The sequence below is a fragment of the Bemisia tabaci genome, chromosome 3 (genome assembly GCF_918797505.1).
Source record: "Bemisia tabaci chromosome 3, PGI_BMITA_v3".
In the NCBI taxonomy this organism is placed as follows: Eukaryota; Metazoa; Arthropoda; class Insecta; order Hemiptera; family Aleyrodidae; genus Bemisia; species Bemisia tabaci.
This window is the reverse complement of record NC_092795.1, coordinates 41,332,843-41,357,723: the sequence shown is the minus strand read 5'-3', so window position 1 is coordinate 41,357,723 and position 24,881 is coordinate 41,332,843. Positions and strand designations below refer to the sequence as shown.

At 36.4% G+C, this 24,881-nt stretch overlaps 1 pseudogene; it reads left to right on the top strand.

Moving 5' to 3' along the window:
• Window positions 1-3,534: 3,534 nt before the first annotated feature.
• Window positions 3,535-21,825, top strand: LOC109032323 (valine--tRNA ligase-like; annotated as a pseudogene).
• The last annotated feature ends 3,056 nt before the right edge of the window (window positions 21,826-24,881 follow it).

The window sequence follows — 24,881 nt, the reverse complement described above, 5'->3', positions numbered from 1 at the left end:
TGTGAGAAAAATTTCTTAAATGAACGGAAGAAGAGAGAGTTAGGAGTAAAGAAAGGTGCTTTAATGCATGATAGTGGTGAACAGAGGTCCAATGACTACTTTCTGAAGCGTAAACAATTTTCTGTGAAATTCTCACCTTCTTCATGACATACAGGCGCTTTATCATCCCCCTCCTTCATTCGCTATGTGTAACTCCCTTAGAAGCGATGGTCGGTTCGATTTTTAGACATATGCATCCTTTATAGACCTCTTATGAGACCTTTAAACATATTTCCTCCTTTTCAAATGACTATTGATTTAGGCATACCATAGCATAGCTCGGGCAAACTTAACCTTAATTTATCTCGATATTCAAAAATAAGAGACATCTAAAATGTAAACGTGATACAACTATTCGCGCAAGATGGATTTCCACATTGCATATGAAAAATGTAAGACGCGATGCCGTGAGTCGTGAACTCGCAATGCTCTACTCTAGTTTGAAGCAACATTACAAATAAGGCAAACGCAAACAAACACAATGCGGAAATAAAGATAGGGAAAGGATGCGCGTTAACGACGGCGCAGAGATACAACTATTCGTACTTGATGGACGTCCGTTCTGCATCTGAAGAATTGAAGGCGCGATGACGCGAATCGTGAGTTCTCAATGCTTTATGCTGTCGATAAAGCATCGCTCTGATTCGGGAGAAAAGTTTAAAAAAACCTTCGGCTGTATCACTCACGTAGTGCTTGAAGTACCATTGCGAATAAGACAAACGGAAACAAACACAATATGGAAAAAGAGGGAGGGAAAGGATGCGTGTTTACGACGGCGCAGAGATACAACTATTCGTACTTGATGGGCGTCCGTGCTGCATCTGAAAAATTGAAGGCGCAATGACGCGAAGCGTGAGCTCTCAATGCTGTGCTTCACGTTCAATTTTGTAATTTTTACTCCGTGCGATCAATAAACTTTGAACCTGAAAATATCGTCAACTTGTGCCGATTTGCCAAAATTTTCTGAGCCCCTCTCCACGTAGGGAATGCCCTATAAGAAATATCACATTACGCCCCTTTAACTAGCCAAGGGTCTTCTACGCCCTCAGATGCGAGCCAGTCCGACTTGCTTAAATTCACTGTTTTATGCAGAATTTTTTACAGTGTGGCACCAGTTCCCTTTTCCCATTAGCTAGAGAATCATACTATTTTATTTCATCACCATATTCCATGACTTCTTCGTCACTGCCGAAGTAGGTAATGAAATAATTTTTTGACTCTAAAATCAACTCCCAAGCTCAAAAAAACGCTCAAAGTTGAGGCTGTAATGGAGGGAATATCCCACGCTATCCTAAGGATAAGGGGATATCCACTTCTACGTCAAGACAACCTCTCCATGCAAAGGAAGCATAATGTACATTAGCAGGGATGCCGTGTTTTCAGTTTTAGAGTCCCCAAATAAAGTGGCAGCGCTTGTCATTGTATTTGCTCCCTATCTTTGCATGGAGAGTTCGTCTTCTTGATGTAGAGGTGGACTCTCAGGATGGTGCGGGATATCCCCTCCATTACAGCCTCAACTTTGAGAGCTTTTTTTGAGCTTGGGAGTTGATTTCAGAGGAATTCAGTGACACCATCATGTGTCTCGCAAACTTTTACCTAAGAATCCGTAGTAAACTTGCAAATTCCTCACACATGCAACATCTCCATTGGCCAAGTAAAGGCCCGTTTCTAATTTTAACGACCAATCAGCGAATTTCCCGCCAAGCGCCGATTAAATGAAATGGCCAATCAGTGGACTTCCCGCCGCGCGCTGCGGTAAGTAGCAACGGCCAATCAGCGTTAAGGTGGGAAAAATTGAAATTTTATGTAATACAGGAAGGTGAGCGAAGAGTCCGCGTCCCCCCCTTTAACCCTAGTCTGCCTGAGCCTCTGAACCAACGAGAAAGCCTGAGCGGGGTCAATTTGACCCCAGCTGAAAATCAATTAGTTAGCTATGTTTTTTCATGTTTTTAGTTAATATCGTGCACTAACCTTACAGGCCTTAACCATAAAGCATATATAAGTCTTAAAAAACACGGGCATGCGCAGGGTATGCAACCATTTTATCATACACATGTTGCCATGTTGTTCTCAGCATAAGAAAAAAATCATAGGGCTACTAAATACTGAAAACGAAAAAAATCTGAAAAATTTTGCTTGTTTTATAGGTTTCTGAAAAAAATTAAAAAGAGAAAAAGGAATACACCTTCAAAGTAAGCTTTTGTGATGCTAAATGGTAAAATAAGTGTTATAAGGATATCTGACCCCGCTCAGGCTTTCTAGGGGTACTCGTGAATTTTTTGATCTCTCATGCACATTTTTTTTCCCCCTTCAAAATCGTGTTCCTAGATGTTTTTGTAGAGCTATTTGTAAAGGACAAAAAATTTCGTGCATACCACGAGAAATGGCAAAGAGTTGAAACTCCCGTGGGCGGGGTCAATCTGACCCCACTCAGGCAGACTAGGGTTAACGGATGCACGTATCAAAACGAAATTTTAGGGATGCGTCTAGGTCGATGAGAGCTACTTTTTGCAAATTACTTGCAATTTTTTTTTGCTTTATTTTTCCATTACTTTTTGCTACTTTTTCAAAAGTTTTGGTCGGGTGCCCCCGGCGGAGGGTTGGGGGCACTAACTCAAAATTTTCAAATTGTGAATCCCCCTTTGTAATAAATAGTTGACTGGCTAATAAAAAAGACCATTTTTGGCACAATAATGACTTACTGTACCCTATAATTATCCTCGGTTTAAGATAAGTTTTCCTCCTATGTGTAAGAACTATTCCGAGAAAATTTCAAGAGAGAGCAGCTTTGTTATCCTTATTGACTAAACAGAATGGGCCGAGCGGAGATATTGAGACTTTGCAAATAACGCGAACTATACAGGGTTCCTGCGGTTTCTGCGTCAACATGTCCCTGGTAAAAATTGGCGATAGGAGCTGCGTTTCAAAATACCATAGGAGTTCTTATAGCCGACTGAAGAAGGCGATAGAAAATCATATAGCTGGCTGTAGAAAGAGGAAAAAATCATACGGCCGGGCTACACGAAGCGATAAAAAATGAAACAGCCGGGCTACACTTTATCGCCTGGCTAATGTTTTTTCGCCATCGGCTATAAAAGGCTATGAGAAATTGTGTAGAAATTCGTGCGCTTTGTAAATCCTTAAGTTTGTACGGAATCACCATAATATTTACAAAACGCACATTATATTTTCCTTTCTACATATTTGTTTTTATCACTTAATATGAGAATAATCCATAAAGAGTGTGCAAACATTTCATAGTCACGAGTTGAACAATGCTGACACCACGAGATTAAATATTAAGAGCCTAACACACAGCGGAGCGGCGGCGCACTGGCGCCTACAAACCTAACAGGGATACTTCACGCATTGCGCATTGCGCATTGCGCATTGCGCATTGCGCAATGCGTGAAGTATCCCTGTTAGGTTTGTAGGCGCTAATGCGACTTGATGACGTCAACGTCATAACAAACAAAATTTCAAAAAGTTAACCTCAATGTTGCATCAGCATCATTCCGCTCAAAATCGTGGTTATGATGTGCGCAGCGTGAATTCTCTCATGTTAGAATGGAAGAAAATCAAGCAGAACCAGTCAAGACTGCCAAGCAGCTGGAGAAAGAGGCAAAAAAGCAAGCCAAACTCGAAAAATTCAAGTTGAAACAACAGAATGTCGAGATGAAACCAAAACCTGCCGCTGAGGTATGTTTCGTTACCGCATTTTTCTGTGTCTGTTCACGTGGATGATGGAAGATATTTTTTTTCTTTCTCTACATTATAATAGCCTTTATTCTTTTTAAAACATCTCTTCAACCTCATTCCAAGGTCCCTGACCAAAATTAGACAGAAAACTTGAATGCTCTTCGAGGAAATTTAGCTCAACATTATTCCTGATTTGCATGATTCTTGCTGCACCTAACGGTCTGTAAGTGCTGCTTTAGGGAATGGCCGTATGTAGTATCAGCTCAAAATTTCATTGTTAGATGGTTTTTATCATGAATATACCCTTAAGTGAATGCTAGTGTGATTTAGGTTTTGCAGGACTGGAAATTTTGCTTTTACGAAAGACGCTTTTTCCGGCTGTAGACTCGGGAGCATACTATCGAGGATCACATTTTCTCATCGACGTATTACACAATCTAGACCGTGCATTAGGATCCTTTAGCAAGGAGATAGGTACTTCGGCAGCCTGTTTTTCATGTAGAATCTGAAAATTCAATGAATCAGAGGTATCCTTTGGCTAAATGCTCTCAATTGACATGACCAGGTTCTAAAACTGGGGAACGAGAAGAATAGACAAACGTCACATCTATAAATTGCACCATTCAACAGATATTTACATGCTTACCAATGGGCCAACTGATGATTGATGCATTCAGACTAATGTGACTTTCGTTTATTCTTTTCTTTTCCCAGTTTCACTTATGTGCCAGGCCGTATCAACTCAGATGAGGGCGTCTTTACCCCCCTAGGTGTCACCCCTTTCCTGCCTAAAGTCAGGCCTAGCGCGAGGTCTAGATTGTGTTATAAGTCTATGAATTTTCTAGATATTGTCTACTTGTAAATGAGCAACGTACCAAGAACTCGTGAACTTGTGAGTTGGATCCATTGTGGTTGCGTTAGCCTCGAAATTTGTCAGAGGCCCACTGTTTATTGTCTACTACTTATCTCTGCATACAGTTTGATTGTAATTTAGATTGTTCCATGAAGACTTGCTAAGAGCTATTTGTGACCTTTAAACACAAGCAGAGCCCATATTAATTAAAAAAGCAAGCAAGCAAGTGTCCGAAAATCTATTCTAAGACTTCTTTAGAATGTGAAGATGGAATGACTTACCTAAAAAAATGTATAGTTCCCCAGACAAAGAGCATGGTATTCTTTCTTTTTGAGTCTTAAGTTCTACTTGGCTGTCTCTTTCTCAATTTTCTCTGCTGCATGTATTCATCATCCCCTCATTTATGGTCGGATTGTTTCAAGATCGTTATTTTGCTTGTGAATATATATTATCGCAATAATAACTTATGTACTTGTATTGCAGAGGTACCTTCTCTTATTTCATTTTTGTTTTTTTCTCTCTTCAATTAGCTCAAAAGGGCTAATTTTATCTGTCTTACCAGCATCTCAGACTCCTGTCTCTGGACGAAAAAACCCTACAAAACAGTCCCTAACAATGACAAACTCAATACATAAACTCTTCAGACCAAACTACTTCCAACTGTAACACCTAGGTAGGAGTTCACCCTCCTCCCAATTTTCCCTTCGGAAATTTAGCAATTCATTCCGTAGCCTACTCCTAAACGCATGCAGTTGTAAGTCCTCCCATTTCTCACAACCGAATAGTGTATAATCTCTCAATCCCTTGTAAAAAAAATCTTATCCACTTCCCTACTTCCGTTATACCTCATTTCCATTTTCCTATCCAAAATGTCACATCTGTCTCCTGTGACACTGCATTGTAACTAAAAGAGAATTTTAATTAACTTGTTAATTTTTACAGAAAAAAGAAAGTAAAGAAAGATGCAGCTGTCTATTCTAGAAAAACGGCTGATGGTGAAAAGAAGGACTTGTCAGGACCAATGCCAGACGCCTACAGCCCTCAGTATGTTGAAGCAGCTTGGTACAACTGGTGGAAGAAGGAAGGATTTTTCAAACCCGAATATAATGTATGTACTCTACTCGATTTCTCTTACTCTGTTACCAAGGTTTTTTTTGCCTATAATCTTGTTGATCGATGCTATTCGTGCCATTTCACAGGAAAGCGATATCTATCGATATTTTCGCATTGGTAGAATTGAAAGAGGTCATGCCAATGTCAAGTATTGTTAGGATCCAATTTGATACTATGGAGAATCCCTATGATGCGCCACTAATAGGGTCTATAACAATGTCAGACGCCGATCCTTGACAGTGCTCTGAATTTTTAGTAGCATCAGATGCTAGCAAGCAACAGGTGAATATTAGAATGAACAGTAATGAATTATCAGGAAGTTATGTAAAACACACAATTGATGCCAAGGTGTTATGAAAGTTAACTTTTTATCAGAGCGTAAGCTTTTTTTTTACCTATTTCAAATAGCCTATTGGCTAATCCCACGCTTACTACCCCAGCCCCAGTAGAGAAACAACTAGTAGTCAATTGATAGGTGATAACAAGTCACCTTTTTTACTTGTTATCACCTATCAATTGACTACTCGCTGTTTCTCCTATAACTCTCGACAATGTTTTATAGATTTTTCACACTCCGCTATGCGTCCTATTCTTCATTTTAATTCGTAGTTTCCTATTTCTTGATGTAGTGTAACTTCCATAGCCTTGATAATGATCACAAAGATCGAAAAGCTTTGGCTCTAACAAGAAGTTTACTTTCATAACACATTGGCGTTGTGTGTTTTACATAACCTCCTAATAATTCATTATTGATGTTACAGTGATATTCATCACAATGTTCAAATATGAACATTAATGGTTCTGATCATCTACAAATCATGATCTCAAAGCTTTGCAAAATGTCTTAGAAATACATTTGTTTTCTAATTTTAGTTCTTTGGGGCCAGATAAGTTGCTGGCGCCTAACAGCTCACTTCTCCATACTTATTCGTGTTTGCCAGAAAGTACCACTGTTACTAATGCGTTGAATTTATAGGCAGTACAGAAATTCTGAAAATTAGATCGTCAATAAAATTTTGGTGTTTAATGAGTAGGGATCAATAAAAAGTGATGGAAGGGTTTTTCTTTTTCTTTTTCAGAAAACCTTTTCTTGGAAGACTGTCTGAATATGCAGACTTCTCACAATTTTATCTTCTCTTAAATCTCAGAATGACTATGCGTTGGCTCAAATGCCCCTATGAAGTGAATATTTATCTTTGTCTTGATATTTTGTAATCATAAACCCTTATTTTTCTTTCCTCATAGCGGAAATCAATTTCAGAACCAAATCCTAAAGGGCAGTTTGTCATGGTGATACCGCCACCTAATGTAACCGTCTCTCTACACCTGGAGCATGCACTTACTAATGCTGTAGAAGATGCTATCACAAGATGGTACGCAATTCAGCTTTAACCTCTTTTACTAAATCAACAGAATTTTTTTTCACACATTGATCTCTTCAGATTCTAAACCTGATCAACAAGAAAGTATTTGTGCAAATGCAGTCCACCATTGACCATTTTGTTATCGCTCTAATAACAGATCTCTGGATACACTTGAAGATTTCTTACAAAGTTTGGAATCACTATGCAATTGTGTTATACACAGACGCCCATTCTCAAATCTATAAATGTGGTCTGTTTTAGTTTGGGGAAAATAATACAGGAAATGGGCTGCTGATAAATTTTATTTAACTCAATGATAGTGGTTCATCAATGATTGGAACTTCACACGTGTCAAATTAAATTTTCCTCCTCCAAAATGTATCTAAGTTAAACCATGATCGAAACCTTTGTCTTTTCAGGCATAGAATGAAAGGTCGCCCTAGGCTTTGGGTTCCAGGCTGTGACCATGCTGGTATTGCCACTCAAGTCGTTGTGGAAAAGAAGCTTTGGAGGGAAGAGAAGAAGACAAGGCATGATATCGGAAGAGATAAATTTGTCGAAAAAGTTTGGGAATGGAAGAGATAGTAAGTTCTGTTCTCCTTAGACACCAGTCATGGCTAAAAAAAATTTAAATTCTCTAAGTGATAATCCAGTGCAATTTGTTTGCCGTACAAATTTGCATATTAATTTTTTAGGTTGATGCAGATCTGATTTTTTCGCCTGCACCCCTTGACAGGGTTGCCACAGTCAGGGAATACCAAGGTAGCTAGTGTCAGGGAAGAATTGTGAACTCACCCTTTTTTGCTTTCTTGAATGGGTTTGACATTTCGAACAACAAATTTTGCCTGAAAACTATTTCTAAATTTGTATTTCCAACCATCTGGCGTATCCTCTATTTTCAGGGAATTTCACCAAAATGTGTCAGGAAATTTCATTTTCTAAATTCTTTGGTACCTCTGCCTTGCATTTGGCTTGTTTTTGGCGTATTGATAGTAGTGGCGTAAGTGTTCAGAGAGTCATATTTTTTCCAGAAATCCCCCCTCCCCCCCTCTTAAAAAAGTTGGTGAAGAAAACATGAAGGATCAAAGTTAGTATGGATCTAAAGAGTGATCGTAGTTCAAAAGAACTTTTCCAAAAGCATTTGAAAATATTACCACATAGTTTCTATTCTTCTCAATTTTAAGTTAATTTTGCTCTGGAGTAACTGCTAATTCTTGTTGCATACTTAGCATTTCTATTAATGATCCAGTTTGATTCGAGATTGAATTGAGTCTGCTTAAGTAATTTTTTAGCTGAAACTGAGTGTGCATTTTCACAATTGAACTGCTCTTCTTAATATTTCTGTCCTCTTCATTTCATCAGGAAAGGGGATAGAATTTACCTACAACTTCGGAGACTTGGGTCTTCTTTGGACTGGGATAGAGCCAGCTTTACAATCGATCCAAAATTATCCCGAGCAGTAGTCGAGGCATTTATCAGACTGTATGATGAGGGTGACATTTACAGGAGTGATCGACTCGTCAATTGGTCTTGTACTCTAAAATCAGCCATTTCTGATATTGAGGTAAGTTCTTTTTAAAAGAAAATCTATATTTATGGAACTGTGACAATATGGTCCTTTAAATTTTTCTCTTTGTCTTTAGACTGTTTGCTCTCTTTGTATTCTTTTTAGTCTCCCCGGAGCCTCTGAAGAAATACTTAAAAAATGCACTAGTTAAACTGTGGAACTGAGAGAAAAATGAAAGAATTAGATGACAGACTAAAAAATGATTAGGGCTTTTTTATATTTAATATCAAACAGTGGAACAGTAAGCATTATAATGTGTTATCTCAGGTAATATTGGGAATTCAAATTTTTCCTCAGAAATTCGTAAAATTATGATTTTAGGCTAAATGGGCGTATTTATGCCAAAAAAAGCCATGCATGCATATTGTTCCTTTTAGCATGAATAATTCCAAATGATGTCCACATTATATTGCTGTTAAGTTCTTATCAGGTTTACTCAAGAGATTTTTTAGTCCTAACTAAAGTGCTTACTGCACTGTATCAAATGTACTTATATTCACCATTACCAGTATGATCTGTTGGAATCAGAATCTTTCCTCACTTTTAAATCTCACTCAGAATATGATCAGGATCTAGTATATTTCATCTGACAAACCATATATAACAGGCAAATTGCCCCCAAAAAGGTATGAAAAAAAATGTTCCTACTGAAAAAAGATTTTATTGTATTTTTTTTTCGCATCTATGAAGCATTATTTCCTGTTGATCCCAGAGGAAAAATTTCAAATTTACAGTCATTTTGCATACTATCGAACAGTGGGAACTCTAATGTAGTTCTATGCACAAGGTTAATCCTACAAAACGGATCAACTCCGCATTTTTACTTTAAAGTCCAATATTTGGAAACGAATTCTCAAGATGTGACTGAAAAATGTAAATGTCTATCATATTTTCACTGTTCTCTCTTGAGGTTCAATTATTTTCTTCTCAATTTGATATTTTCTCCCTTTTTTACTTCAATAGGTAGACAAAATTGAACTGACGGAAAGAACTTTTCTACCTGTTCCTGGTTATGAAAATAAAGTAGAATTCGGAGTTTTGGTCCTATTTAAGTACGAAGTAGAAAATAGCGATGAAACACTTGTGAGCGCTATAAAATCGTCATGCCCATGAACTAATTGCATCCCAAAATTTTAGGAGTCATAAAATTTTATGATAATGCATGGAATTTTGCTTGGAGCAGGTATGTTACAAAAATCAGGGTTGCATCAATTTTTCAGCCAATATTTTTTGTCAACATCCCCCTTTTTCAGTTGTCAAGGTTTAATTTTTAGGTATATGTAGTTTATTCATGGCATGCTGTGGAGTGAGAATACTGCACAATTTTTAACAGTCACAAAATTCTTGGTGGTAATGTCGTTAAAAGTGAAGCTTCTGAAGTTAAATGTCTTCATTAATTTTATTGTTTCAGGAGTTGTTAAAATTACCTCAGCTCCCCTATCAATAACTGTTGGAAACTCACCCCAGTCAATTTTTTATTGTTTTATCTCCGCTTCACCAGTTAACTGGTTCACAGTTTATCAGTTTATCATTTGGGCTACATTGCTGGCACTTTTGTTAAAACTTAAATACTTATATACTTAAAACTAACTTAATACTTCTACATGGAAACTAATGGTACATAAGTTGTCTCTTAATTGAGCCAGAAATTTTAGTTCCAAAGTGCCAAATGTTGTCCAATTTCGTTTCAATGATTGAACTTGATTATTTAGTAGAAATTGATGAGATGTGCCCGAACGACAATTCTGTGAAAAATGATCTGATGACACAGTTTTTATGAACCATCGTTAATTTTTTGTAGGTACATCAAGTGTGATGAAATGGCAAAGAAGGCAATGGAAGCCGTGAACAGTGGAGAGTTGAAAATTATCCCCGAACAGCACAAGAAGATATGGTTCCATTGGATGGAGAATATCAGGTATTAAGTCTTAAATTATTTGTCTCCTATTTATTCATCAAAATTTACTCTGGATCATCCTTTTGTCTTAGAATGATTGGTCCCATGTTCCTGTTATTATATTTGTCATTTCAATAATTTATAATCTACCGAAAGAACAGAGAATATATTATTAGAATGTGGGGAGAAAATGTTTAGTTTTCATGCCTCTTTTAAAAACTTTTTGCAAGTCTCACAAATTCTTTTACTTTTTTGAGAAGGTGGGGAGGAGTCTTGCACAAGTCTCAAAATTCCACCGTTTTGCTAATTAGAAGTCTTCAAAAAATCCTGGAGGCTGACAACTCTGATTTGACTATCGATGATAGAGTATGATTGTTTTTTGTTGTTCACACAGATACTCATTCATTCATTTTTGTTTCAGAGATTGGTGTGTGTCTCGTCAGCTTTGGTGGGGTCATCGGATCCCTGCTTATCACGTCACTGTGAATGATCCTGCATTTTTCGAACGCCCGGACATCGTAAGTCTTTAAGAGTATTCAAATCAAGTTGTTTATTTTTTTTATTTTGGATTCTCGTAACTGTGCCTGTTAATTAATCGGTTTTAAAATTGTATTAGTGAGAATGAAAACACACCAACTCGGGATTACAAAAATGTTCAAGAGAAACAAAAAACGGTGCAGTAGGTGAAGAAGTTGGTCTAAGGGAAAGTTTTTCGATGCCAAAGGACAATTACTTTGGGACATGTTAAAGGTCCAAACTGACTCCGTTGCGCCATCTGCAGGGGCTTTTATGAAAATTGGGCATCTTTAATGAAATTTAAATTTTGAAGTTTCTGAGTTGGTTTTTTTTCATTCTCATAAATTAAATTCCATTGCCTTTATTACTTTCACACCTGCTTTCCTGTTTGCAAAATTTTATCCCTTTGATAGATCATTTTTTGAAAAGAATTTTCTCGTATCGTAAGTATCAGTCATTTTAATTAATACCAGTGAAATGTTTTAATCAATTCAGGAAATTTTGAATACATTTGTGTTTACTTTTCCTTCTGCTATCTTTTTTCTTTGATCTTTTTTTGGATCTTTATTCGACTACAATGAATATTGTCACAAACTTAAGAACGAATCTAACATTTTTTTTCTTATATTCTTTTCAGAAAAGCAAGACTCCACAAAAACTTGAGAATCACTTATGGGTTTGCGAAAGATCTGAAGCAACCGCTCTGAAGAAGGCTGCCAAGAAACTCAATGTTGATGAATCAAAATTAGTTTTGAAACAAGATGAGGATGTATTGGACACCTGGTTTTCATCTGGTTTATTCCCGTTCTCTGTATTCGGCTGGCCGGAACAGGTATCTCTGAAATAATTTCAATCTGATAGCTCCTTTTGCCTTGTATTAAAGGGCTATCAATAAATGTCCTCTCTTGAATTTAAACATATTCTGCAAGATAATTATATATAAAGCTGTTTGATTGGATTACTGTGTATCCGATGCTTGTATGATCAATTGAACATACCTACTAAGTAAGATTAGGCTGTCTTAGATTTTCAAATTAACCCAGCAAACACCATCAAAACCATCATCCTCCTTATTTTTGTGTAAAAAATATTGAAAAGCCTTAATTATGCAATTTTTTTCTTGGATGCATGTACAAAATGCTATCAATGGGGAATGTTAATGGAATACTTAAATTAAGGAACAAAGTGGAAACACTTTCTTTAGAAACTACATGTCAGTGGGGCAAAAAAGGAAAGCCCATTGATTTTAGTCAAACAAAAATTGAAATAGATAAGAAGCAAAATTTTTTGGGGGAAAAAAAATTAGATATCTGCAAAAAAGTATCATCTAAATTTTGCATAGCAAAATTGAAGATCCATGAATTTTTGGCAAAAATTTTAAAGGAAGTGTATTTTTCATTTAATTTTAAATTATTTTTATCTATTTTTGGAAAAAGAATGATTTGAACTATTCGCCTTCCAACTTGTTATCAGACTCAAAACGCACTCCTCCCTGTTGTACACAATCTCTAACAATTGATAACTATACAATTGGATTTTTTATTTTGGATTTTACGTTTCTAATTCTTCAGCGAACCTTTTTACACAGTCTAAATAGTGTGCATAACACATCAAATAGATTACGTTACAAAAGAAGGAACCACAATTTCTGGCTCGTTAGAAATAAAATACATGCCATTTGCCTCCCAGTGCAGATAGGTGCATGGAGGTTTTTTTTATCGTGAAATGTAGTCCAGATCATACTTTTAGTTTCTAAGGAAAAAGTGATTATTTTATCCTTGTATTTTAAGGTAACAGTACCAGTACCCGGAATGGTCCCAATATCCGGAAATTCGCTCAGTTTTTCGTAAAAAATAAGCGGTAGGTACATCAGTGCAAAAAGTGCATCAGGTTTTCACAAGTTACACTCAGAGGGCGCCCCTTTGCAGTAAGTGTGATGGTCGTGCGCTCCTTCTATTATCTGTACCATGCTTCTATAGTGACGTATTCACAGAGCGGTTCGCTCTGTGAATTGATTTCAGTAACTTTCGATGCAAGAATAATGTTCTACGTGAAATTTTTCAAGAAACATGCTTCAGAATAGTTAACTTCGTACCTTGTCCAGTGGTCCATTGTCAAGGTCAAGTGCTGTGTTTGGTCCAAGTCATCGAATAAGCCAACCTTAACACTTGACTTTGATATTTTGAAGGCTAGTCTTAATAGTGTGACATAGGCCAATGTAGGGCGACCCTCTATTGATTGACGGTAGGTAGGAAAAACTAGGCTATTGGCCATGAATAAATTTCAGTATGAATGACTTCATTTTCAATTCGAGAACGAACAAGAGCCATTCACTTTCTCAGGGCTCCTGACAACTGGGAATATACAGGGAATTTTATTTGACCGAATAATCATGGGAACCAAAGAAAAATTGAGATTACTTCCTTAGATATTTTAGCTTTTTGCAGTAAGAATGGTTGAAAATTTCAAGTCTTAGCTGCTTTACTAGTTTTAATATTGAATTCTGTTTCGTTAACCTCATACAACCACTGTTTTTTTTAAAAAAAAAAAAAAAAAACCAGAAAAATACAGGTAATTTAAAAATTTAAACTTAGGTAATTTTAATTTGTGAAATTCCTTAAGCTCTGTTTTCTACACTTTCACCTATCCTATACTCAAAATAAATATACTACATAAATTTCCTTGTCGTTGCAGAGAAATTTTCCTCCATCCGATCGTCCGGGATGCGCATGGTCGTAAAATGAGCAAATCATTAGGTAATGTCATAGATCCGATCAGTGTTATTCATGGTATATCACTTGAACAACTTCATGCTCAGCTTCTGGAGGGAAATTTGGACCCAAAAGAATTGGAGAAAGCAAAGCAAGGGCAGAAGCAGGATTATCCAAACGGTATCCCAGAGTGCGGTACTGACGCCCTTCATTTTGCACTTTGCGCCTTCATGTCTCAAGGTAAAGTATAATACAGAATTGATTAATATTAATCAGGTTGTAAAATTGGGAGCCTCTTCTACTTCTTAGGTGAACGTCTCTTAAATGCAAGCCTCTGCCACAGGCTTGAACAATTTGAGAAGAAGTTTGTGCCATTGAAAAAGATTTTTCCAGGACAGATTTACCCATGCATCTTACTTTGCTTCTAAGTCTTGGATCATACATCAATTTGTGCACAAAATACTAGTATTTCTGTAGAGAGAATATGACGTGGATGAATCAAACCGAAATCAGTGTAACTACATCAAACATTGCCTAATTTCTCTCCGTCTTTTATATTTACAATAGAAAAATTATTATCACTCTAACTTGAAACTTTATGAATGTATTCTTTATCAGCCAAGGAAAATGTATGGAAAGTATCAAGGCATTATGTTGTTTGGCTCCAGTGGCGATTCTTGAAAGTTGACAACACTGTTTTCTCTCCATTTAAATGTAGGTAAAACAATCGATTCTTAATGAGGCAGCTCGCCTCACCTAAAATTGGAATAGGTGAGGTTTTTTTTTTTATCAATTTTATACATCCATCTCAATGGATGTATATGACGGGAAAACGGTGTTGCCAACTTGCAAAATCACCATGTTTTGGCTCTCTGTCAAAGAAATAAAACTTGAGGGGAAATTTGGCTACATGAAATGCAGTTAGACTTATCCTGGCTGAATCCATCCACTTATAATTTAGTAATGATTTTTTGCCGCGAACATTTGATACATTAAAGGAATTGCAGTGATAGAGGGCTAAGAAAAATTGAAAGAGAAAAATTTTGAAGTAAATTCTAAAGATATGCCCTGAGTGATATAGTAAAGAAATTCGTGAGGGAAATTACCGTAGAATGAATTAGACTACATTTTGCAAATTAGGAACTACAATATCTACCTCATTTGTAGAAAAAAACTTTGTGCATAAGAAAAACAATGGTACATACGTTGTTCCTGACCTGAGTTATGAATTGTTGTAGTTCCTAATTGTAAAACGTAGTCCAATTGACCGAATTTGATCAGGATCAGTTGAATTTTGTCGCCTACCTCTCTGATGTTTTATTTTTTTAAACAGAAAATTCCAAATTTTAGCAACATATTTTATAATTTAAGATAAATTCAAAGAGAGTTTAAAGGAAATTAGTCCTTTAGTTGTGTGTTAAAAAAATGAAACATCAAAAAATTAGGTAACATGAAATGCAGTTTAATTCATTTCTACAAATTCTGTCCAAGCGTTGGATGAAAATTTTCTACTAATTTGTATCCAAGATTTTTACTCTTGGATCACCAAAACAAAAACCCCTTGAAACTGAATAAATACAAAATTGAATGTGTTCTAAACTTTGTAAGAATGTTTTGAGTTTACTCCTCGGGTTAGGAAAAATTTATCTTTCACCTCATTTCCTCTTGTGAAAAAATTAAAGGAGTCTGTCACAGTAGCAGTTTTGTTCGCGCTGTTCAAGTTAAAAGAACATTACGATTGGTACAAAAGAGATTTGGGAGCTGTAAAAAATTAATACTGAGAAATATACGCATTTAGGTTAGAGTGAATATTTGTAACGCTACATCCAATTTTGTACATTCATCACAACAACATTAAGAAAGCCGGAATTAAAAAACTCACACAAATAAATTATAATTGCAGAAGCGTTTCAGAGCTCCCCTGCCCCTTCTTTAAGGCTAAATTCTAACTGGTTGTTGTTTGCTGTCCACTCATCTCCTTCCTTCTTATCTTTCTTATCAGGGCTGCCATCTATCACTCTATTTATTTATGCGAGTCTGAGTCTTTTAGTTCCAGCTTTCTCTAAGTCATTTTTTAGCTTTCAGTCTGATACCTCGGTTTCCTGTTTGTTTCATTTTGTTTTTTTGTTACTCTCGGTTTATCATTCATCACAATTTGACGTAATCTAAGAATTGACCAAGTACTGATTCTGTCACTGACATATATGTGTTTGAATTAAGGAAATTAGTCATATCTAAATTGCTGTTTTTCAAATTCTCATCTGTGTTGATTTTTTGGAAGGAAACCAACACACTCCCTTTTGAACATTGTTGCACTATATCTTGTCCGCACGAAAGTTATTGTCACAAAATTTCAAGCAAAAATTTTGGTTGTTTAGCCTCTTAAAACTTAAAATGGGAGATGAGTCATTGAAACGCTGCAACATAAATGTGACTGTTTGTCTAGCTCTAGTTAAATTGTGTCCAGTATCAAAAAGAAAGAGTGCGCAAATTGAAGTTGACTTTGTAAAAATAATTAAAAATCCTCATATCCTCTTTTTTTAGGTAAAGACATCAACTTGGACATCCTGTGCGTGCAAGGATATCGTTTCTTCTGTAACAAGCTTTGGAATGCTGTCAAATTTGCCCTCATGTACTTCAACAATAAGCCAAAGAGTGAAGTAAGTTGTGAAACGGAAAACCGATTTGAACAAATTATCGAGAAGTGCAAAAAACCTCTCTCCGTCCAGTTAAATCAGTCTGACGTATCAGTTCTCAACAGCTATTTCGAGTTTTACAGTTATGGTGATGGTTTCTTCTTATGTGAACTAGATACAATTTTATTGACGTCTCTTAAAAATACTAAAATCTCTTCTCATCAGTATCCACATCTTTTTCGGTGGCATCAACATATTAAATCTCTGTCACATCTATTTTCTTCTTCTTCTTCTGGGGATGGTGTCTGTGTGGGAACTCAAGGTCATGGTGCTAGGAGTAAAGCAGTGGACAGCAGTTTTGTATGTTAGCTTGGCTTTTAATTTTGGGCTTCTTGTGTTCCAGCTGCTTGAATTAAAATTGATGCATGTGGGTCCTTTTTTTTTTTTTTTGTAAAATTTAGAACATTGGAAATTAGTACATTTGAGTATTCAGTCTCCTGTAACTTCATTATTTGCATGAAAACAGTAGATCAGCCATCATCACTAAGATGATTTCCGCTATTGCTGATTACTTAGCTTTCCGGCTTTTTTAAATTATGATTTTATGCCTTGCTTTAAAATGAAAATGGGAGGGGAGGGGGAATTTTCATGCAAGCTGAATGAACTATATGTTTTGTGTGATCGAAGTCACACACTCACACAGGGGGGTGTGATAGAGTTCAGTAGGAAACTTCATGCATACTCTCTAAAAATCCAATTTCTACATGATGAAAACTGGAAAAAAATACTATAAATTGTTTTTTTATAATTAAAATTATATAAGTAAAGCAACCAACAGAAAAAATGAAAAATAAAAAAAAACATTCATACTCAATACAAACCTTAGATTTTCTTCGCTTTCCACATGATTTTTCAAACTCTCAGTAGTAAAGATGTTACGTAGTATCTTCTTGCTTTCCTCTACTGTTGAATCAATACTTCTCTCTGCTGTCAGCTGTTAAGCGAAAATGTTTTTAATGTTTCAAGTTTTTTGCTCTTTACCAGTGGCGTGCAGTGAAATTTAGTTTCTCACTTGCACATCACCTGGTTGTACTTTGAATCTACTGGTGCGACGGAAACAGATAAGGAAAGCCTGTTTCATCTGTTTTCGTTTCTTTAATGGGCTCAGAGGGCATCCAGGGAATGTGCAAGTGAGACACAAAATTGTAGCATTGTCACTGCTTTTTGCATCCCTTTTTTGGGTTCTAATATGCATGTTTTTTAGCGTCAAAGTCAAATATTTTTGTTGATAAATTTACCTGCTGTGAATAATGTAATCGTCATTCCAATGAAAAAATTACTGGAGGAGTTTCTGAAAACTAGCTGTACTAAGTAATAATATTTCTTTTCCATTAAAAATTTAATGTCATCATTTTGTAAACTATGTTTTGTCAAGGAATTTTTGACGTCAATCATTTTATCTCATACCTAGGTCAGTAGTCGATGAACCATCTTAACATATGATGTCCATTTTAAAACTTTTATCTTGATTGAAAAATATTTCTTCTCAAGCACTGACCTTTTTACAATTTATTTTAAATTTAATCCACATGTTTCCTTTCCTTTTCAGAGCTTGGATAAAACTGAAAGTGTTATGGACAAGTGGATCCAAAGCAGATTAGCATACGCAGTCCAGACTTGCAATGAATCCTTTGTAAAATATGAATTTAATGTCATTACTACAGCTTGGTACAACCTTTGGCTCTATGATTTATGTGATGTCTACTTGGTAATTAGTTTTTGTTTCTTATATTTATTGCTTCAGAAATATAGAATTAAACACTCTGTAGAGCATTAAGACCTCAAGACTGCTCGAAACTCTACTTTTGAGGAATGAAAACTTGTTAAATGAGTCCAAGTGGAATAATAAGCTTTATTGAGTTAAGCATTAAGAATTCAAGATTAAGTATACATTTTTAGAGTCCAGACTGAGATATATCCAATTTTACTTGAAATTTTGTCAACTTAGAAAGAATATTCTGTGGCAGTTTACAATCGAGTGTCAACCCGAGCTACACGGAAAAAAAAGGTTTGCTGAATGAATATATGGTATGTTATAAATCTGCGCAGCAACTCTGGAATATTGAATTGAATGTTTCGGTTGTTATTTCAACGTTACAAGGATGTTACTCAACAGCTGGAGCGTTCATAACAACACTCTCAGAGTTGTTGCACAGATTTTTAACATCCTAGTATATTAATCCAGCAAAAATTGTATTTCTGTGTATAATCAAAACCGAGGGATGAGGGAAGGAAAAAAACCACAGCCTTTTTTGGTTGTCTCAGTCAAGAGCACAGAAATGAGGGGACAAGCAAAAAGGAACGGAGGAATTGTCGTTTATTTTAGGTTGCCTCCATAGTATGCCAGCTTTTGATGAAAAATGTGTTTTTTTTTGCCATTACCTCACTCATTTTTGGAGGATTTACGGTCTTTTAAACTATGAATTCTCCATTTGTTTCCAGGAATCAGTGAAACCAGTGTTTGCATCAGGCTCGTCAGCAAGTATAGCGGCTGCACAAGAAACCCTACTTTTGTGTCTACACACAGGTTTAAGGTTACTTTCACCTTTCATGCCCTTTATTACTGAGGAGCTTTATCAAAGGCTTCCACTGCCAAATCCAGCCCTCAGTATTTGCGTCGCTTCCTACCCTGAACCTGTAAGGAAGATATTTTTAGTTACTTAATTTGTTGTCTAACAATTATTAGCATCTATTTTCACAATAGTAATGCTTCATGAAAGGTCTCTGAGAGAAGGGGATTTTTACAGATGAGTTGAGCAAACCTTTTGTAACGTCAGCTTACAGGGCCAACACAGATGCTGTTGGCTCAATTCCTTTCCTTTAAAAAAATAAAAAGTAGTGAAGACTTGTGACACCGCAATATGAAGTATGTATTTTTCAACTTCAACCATTGATATGCATTCAAATCACAGATTATCTGCGTTTGTTTTGCCTCCAAAGATAGAAGTGAAAATCCAAGTTAAGTATTTTCGTTTGTATCACTAAGTGGGCTGATTGTTGAAATTGATAGACAAATCTATAGAAAAAGAAGACAAAAGGGATATGGAGGGATCCTATGGTGGAAGCGGATGGTTGCAATGGGCAAAGGAGGTAGGTAATACAATAACTACTGGCAACCCATGAGAGATCCTATAGTTAGTCCATCATTTACCCCCTTAGTCTGTAAAAACCACCCGTTTCAACCAATAGGATCGTTCCACGCTCCTTATGTCTCCTTTGTCTATTGCTTTGTCTATAAATTTCAACAATCAGCCTGCAGGGCAAGTTCAGCATTCCCAACTGAGAGTAACTACTGAGAGTTTAACTTGTGTTCCTATTATTTCTCTCCCTGTTCTGTTCACTGCAATTAAGGATAATCTGAATGTAATGAACAGAAATCATAAAAAGTAAGTTATCTTCCTACAAAATAATGTCCAAGTATTGATTTTTTCCAACTTGTAGTAATATAACCATAATTTTTATTTTGTTCACAGGAGGAATATAAATTCCGTGATGTGCAACTAGAAGAGGAGGTAGAATTCATGCAGAGAATTGTTCGCAGAATTCGATCGGCTTGTTATGACTACAACCTTGCAAAGTCTGCAAAAGTCGAAGGTAATTAGAATTTTCTTAAAATCTGTCAAAAGAAGGTCATGAAAATGAATGGCTCGATTGCAGGGTTGAGAAATTCTTGAATATACTACTTTTATAGTGTATTTTGCAAAGGAAATATACTATTTTTTAAAATTATTAAAAAATCCTTTAAATACCCTAAATTTTGCATTGTCTGGGTATTTCAATCATCTTGAAGATAGGCGTTTTCTCTCTTGGTATGAAGTCTTCCCAAAACTGAAATTTTGTTGTGTGTACATCACATAGTTTTTGTCTCTATGTCTTGGTAGAGAGAGTGAATATGTAAATGGTAAATTCTCTTTAAGTCCTTAAAATCACTTTTACCCACTCTGGGAAGTACCAGAAAATTTTTTTGGTAATCCTTGAAAGATCCTGGAAAGTCTGACTTTCCAAATGTGAACTCTTGAAATTTCTTTATAATGCTCGATTTTGTTTTTAAAAAATGTCATAAATCCTCATTAATAATCTACAAAATTTAATTAGACCAATGTATTGCCCCATTTTGTAATTCTCTACCTAACAAAGGATTTGTTGCCCGCTAGAGATAAAGAGACAGCCTAAAAATATAGAGACTTTTCACTCATAAAATTGGACAAAATTCAAGATCAGTGCATCATAAGAGTCTGAAATTCAGCCTCATGTACGCAATGTGCATGATTTGTAACACACTTTTTTAATTTCGTTGCGTCTGTGGGCAATTTTTCTTAGAGGCTGGCAATCAGGCTGGCCTAGAGAATGACACTAGGAGACCTTAGCTAAACAAACCAAAATACCTACAAACTGTCAAAAAATATCTTCTTGTATAGTTGAAAACTTTTTTTGTATATGTGCATGCGAGGGTGTGTGTGCAAAACAAAGAAATAAGGAGAAAACGAAAGCTTGAAAGTGAGGTATTCTTACATCTTTCTCTGGGCAAATCTGGTCACTGGGGGCAAGAAAAACTGTCGGCAGACGCAGAAGCTTCATAGAAAGCGCGAATTTTGTGCTATCGAGTGAATTTCAGACTTTCTTTATGTGTCCATTGCAATTTTTATGTGATGTTATCTATAGATAGTCCATTCACTTGCCCACACCTCTTGCGAGCAAAAGATTCATTTCCTGCATGAACAAAAAAAGTTGTAGAAATCCTGTGTCAACATTTTTTTTTTTTTTGCATTTCCTCTTTTGGAAAATTTAGCAGGCTTATTCTCAGTGTCTAGATGTTTCTGAAAATAAAGTTAGTGCTTTTTTCCTATTTTAGCGTTTGCTGTTTGCGCGTCAGATAGCGTTAAAAACATCATAGAAAAGTTCTCATTGGTGGTGCAGAAATTGACTCTGTGCAGCCAGTTAGAAACATCTCAGGCTCCTCCGGCTGAGTGTGCCATTCTTTCTGTTTCGGATTAATGCCAAATTCATCTCTCTCTGAAGGTGTGTGCCAGCATTATGTCTTAATTAAAGTGACGTATATCTTGTACCTTAAAGAAACAAACAGTCTATTCTGTAACTAAAGGCGTATGATGATTACATGGATGGTTCAGTTCCGTAAGATCCCATGTCAAAAACCGTGGGCAATTTTGGTTGATTGTAGCGCAGTAGAGTGCTCTTGTAGCGGTCTTTGGAACTAGAAATTTCGGATATTTACTGCTCAGACCGATAGAGTGCGCTGGCGTCTTGGGGCCCGGGTGGACTGCTTGGTAACCTGCCAGATTTAATCTTTTCTCCAGCCCCAACCAAGATTCCAAATTGATACAGGCAATATATTATTCTCCATATTAAACTCTTTTTCATGAGTTGGTCGAAAAAATACATAATCATGACATGTAGTGCATTGTGGAGGCTGAATTTATTGCCCTCACTAAATTTGGAAAGTTGTGACCGGAAAGCATACTTTTCTTTTTTTTATTTATCTCTTTATTTTTAAACAGACGACTTTTTGAAACTGAAAATGAGTACAAAATTGTTTTTAATATATACAGACTCTCATTAAATTATGAGGAGTCTTTAAACTCTAGAGAAGTAGTCTTTAATGCTAAGTCTGAGAATGGTTAAGCAATGAGAAAAATGGGTAATGTTATTTCTTAAATGAATTCATTTTAATCGCAATTTCGACATTCATCTTTAAAACAAAAGAGATGAACAAACCAAATGTCAGTTCACAGTATTAATAATATATGACATGGGTTCGTTGAGAATAGGTATCAAGGAACTACGTAATGCACAATATTGAATGTAGGGCATCGCACAGTACAGTAGCATTACAATAAAAGAGGAATGAAGTCGAACAGAGAATTTAAAATTAAATTTTTCGGTAAGAGACACAATTCGATTTGAAGACAAATTGAAACTACGTTTTAGCATTTTTATGATATCACAAAATATGCATGGTGTTGTGTTAAACGTTTTCCAGTTCTGACTGAGGTTGCCAGTGAGCACGAGGGGCTTCGGCGGCTCTAGGCTCCACGCTATGGTGAAAACGCGGATTGACACTCACGATTTCACGAATTTTGATGATCACTTTTTCTGGGACGCGAATTACATTCGCGACCGCGACGACTGTGCCATGTATCTTTAAGGCAAATGACAATGACAATTGTTACGAAACGAAATGGGTTTATTCATATTCACAATTTCGGAATACACGGCAATGGGTACATGATGCATGAACATCTCTCGACCTGTGATGCTAGTTCGGTTGTTGCCCGCTGGGGGGGCGACCCTCATCCGAGTCAGGACAATACAAACTTCATTTCCAACAAAAGTTACATTTCCACCGTTTTTAGTTACTTATGAGATTTATGGAGATTAAGTTTTTTGACAAATCTGGGACACAGTAAACGTTGTTTAATTTAACGCCTTCAAATTTTATAGTTCCAATGCCTAGAGCATTCATGTTAACATTTTCTTTTGCGACTGAAATCTCAACATCACCTAACTCTAGTGTGAAAAATAGATTTTTGTCATTAATTGTGTGTTTTGAAGCCCCTGAGTCTATTACCCAAAAATCCGACTTGTTACTATTAGGGTGACTTTCAATGCCCATGAAAACCACTACCGCTGCCTCGCTTTTCCTAGTTTTATTTTTTTCACGAAAGAAACACTTACTGTAAACATGACTGTTCATTGTTTTGCAAATGTTACAAAACTTATCAATTATTTGGTTTGGTTTTTCCCCGTTTTTATTTTTATTTTTCTTCTTTCTACAGTAATCAGGTTTGATTTTTTACAAAAAACGCAGGATCTATCACTTTTATTTTTACTTGAGGAACTAGATCCTTCGTAAGTGTTGTAAGCAACTGGCTCCTCTCTATTGTTTCCTTTACGCCTTGTTTCCTCTATCAACAATCTGGACTTCAAGCTCGTTAAGGTCTTTTTATTTTTATCGGTTGAATCCCAAGAAGTCGAAACAATACTCAGACTTGGGGGTAAGGTGGAAATTATCTTCGTCTGAAGCATTTCTTCAGAGATTTTACCATTGACTGCATTCAGATTTGTGTACAGATTTTCAATTTTACTTACATGCGTCATGATATCGTCACCTCTTTCATATTTAAAGTTGAAGAAGTCTTCCAACAGCTTGCACCTGTATTCCTCTGTGTCTTGATCAAAACGGTTCAGGATCACACTCCACATTTTGTGCGCCGAGCCACAAGTCATCAGGTGCACCAGCACCTTCTTATCTACCGTCTGTATGATGACTTTTTGACAGTGGGTGTCATACTTCTTCCAATCTGTCAAGTCCTTCGCCTTTGCGTCCTTGTCCTCGTCAGTCGGTTTCTTCCAAGATCCATCAACTATTGCGTAGATCCCGGCCGCTTGAAGAACCACGGTTCCTTGAAATTCCCAGAGTTGGAAATTTTCCACATCTTTCAGCTTCTGGATGTCCCGAACTTCAATCTTGTTCACGATGCTGTCCACCATTGTCCCGAAAAACACAGTATTATAAATGGTTTTGTTTATTATTGACCCGAACACAAAAAACTCTTATAATTTCTAAGCTTTTATGTTGACCCGAACAAAGAAAATCGGTTTTAATTTTTAAGTTATTATGTCCTCCTAGACACGCCGTACATCACGCACTTCCTGTTCACGTTTCTATAGAGCCATTAACGTGAATAACAGTCCGAAAAGAGCATATTGCACAAAATCGTGCACATCAAAATCGTTACGGATCTCGATTGTGTTGTCGTCGCCGCCGAACAGTGACCAACTCATTTTTAGAAAGAAGAACTTTCAAATTTCGGATTTTGTTAAAAAACGAAAAAGTCTTTTATGGCTTTGCTGGGGCCATAACCTGCCGCGCAGGGGTGTAGTGATTAAGTAGTTGAGTAACACCGAATTTGATTTAGCGGAAAGTACAATCGTTTTATTATGGAAACATTGTGTAGTGAGGCGCGGCTGTTACAGACTAACTGACTAAAGTAGAGCAAAAAAGAGAAACATATACCAAGTGGGCACACCAGGCATGCTGAGTCTGCATATCATAACTCGACGTTGCAGGACTTACGTTGCAAGTGAATTTAAACTGCTGAATCGTTCGATTTCCAACATTTGGCGTTCTCATTTAGGTACAGCATTCTTTTTCTTATTAAAAAGTTGAGGGGGCAACTTATTTAGGGTTATAACTGCCTTCTCCATTTCCTCTTCACAATTACTAAAGGAAGTTAATTTCAAAAGGAAGGAGAGGGAACTCATTCTTAGACCACGCTCATGCTGATTTGAGGTGGGATTGTCAGAGCAGCCATATTATTGACGCAGGCCCAAGTATAATTTTTCAAAGTTAAAGTTGCAAGAAGTTGTAACAATATTGGTTAAAAGTCGCAACTAAGTTGCAACTC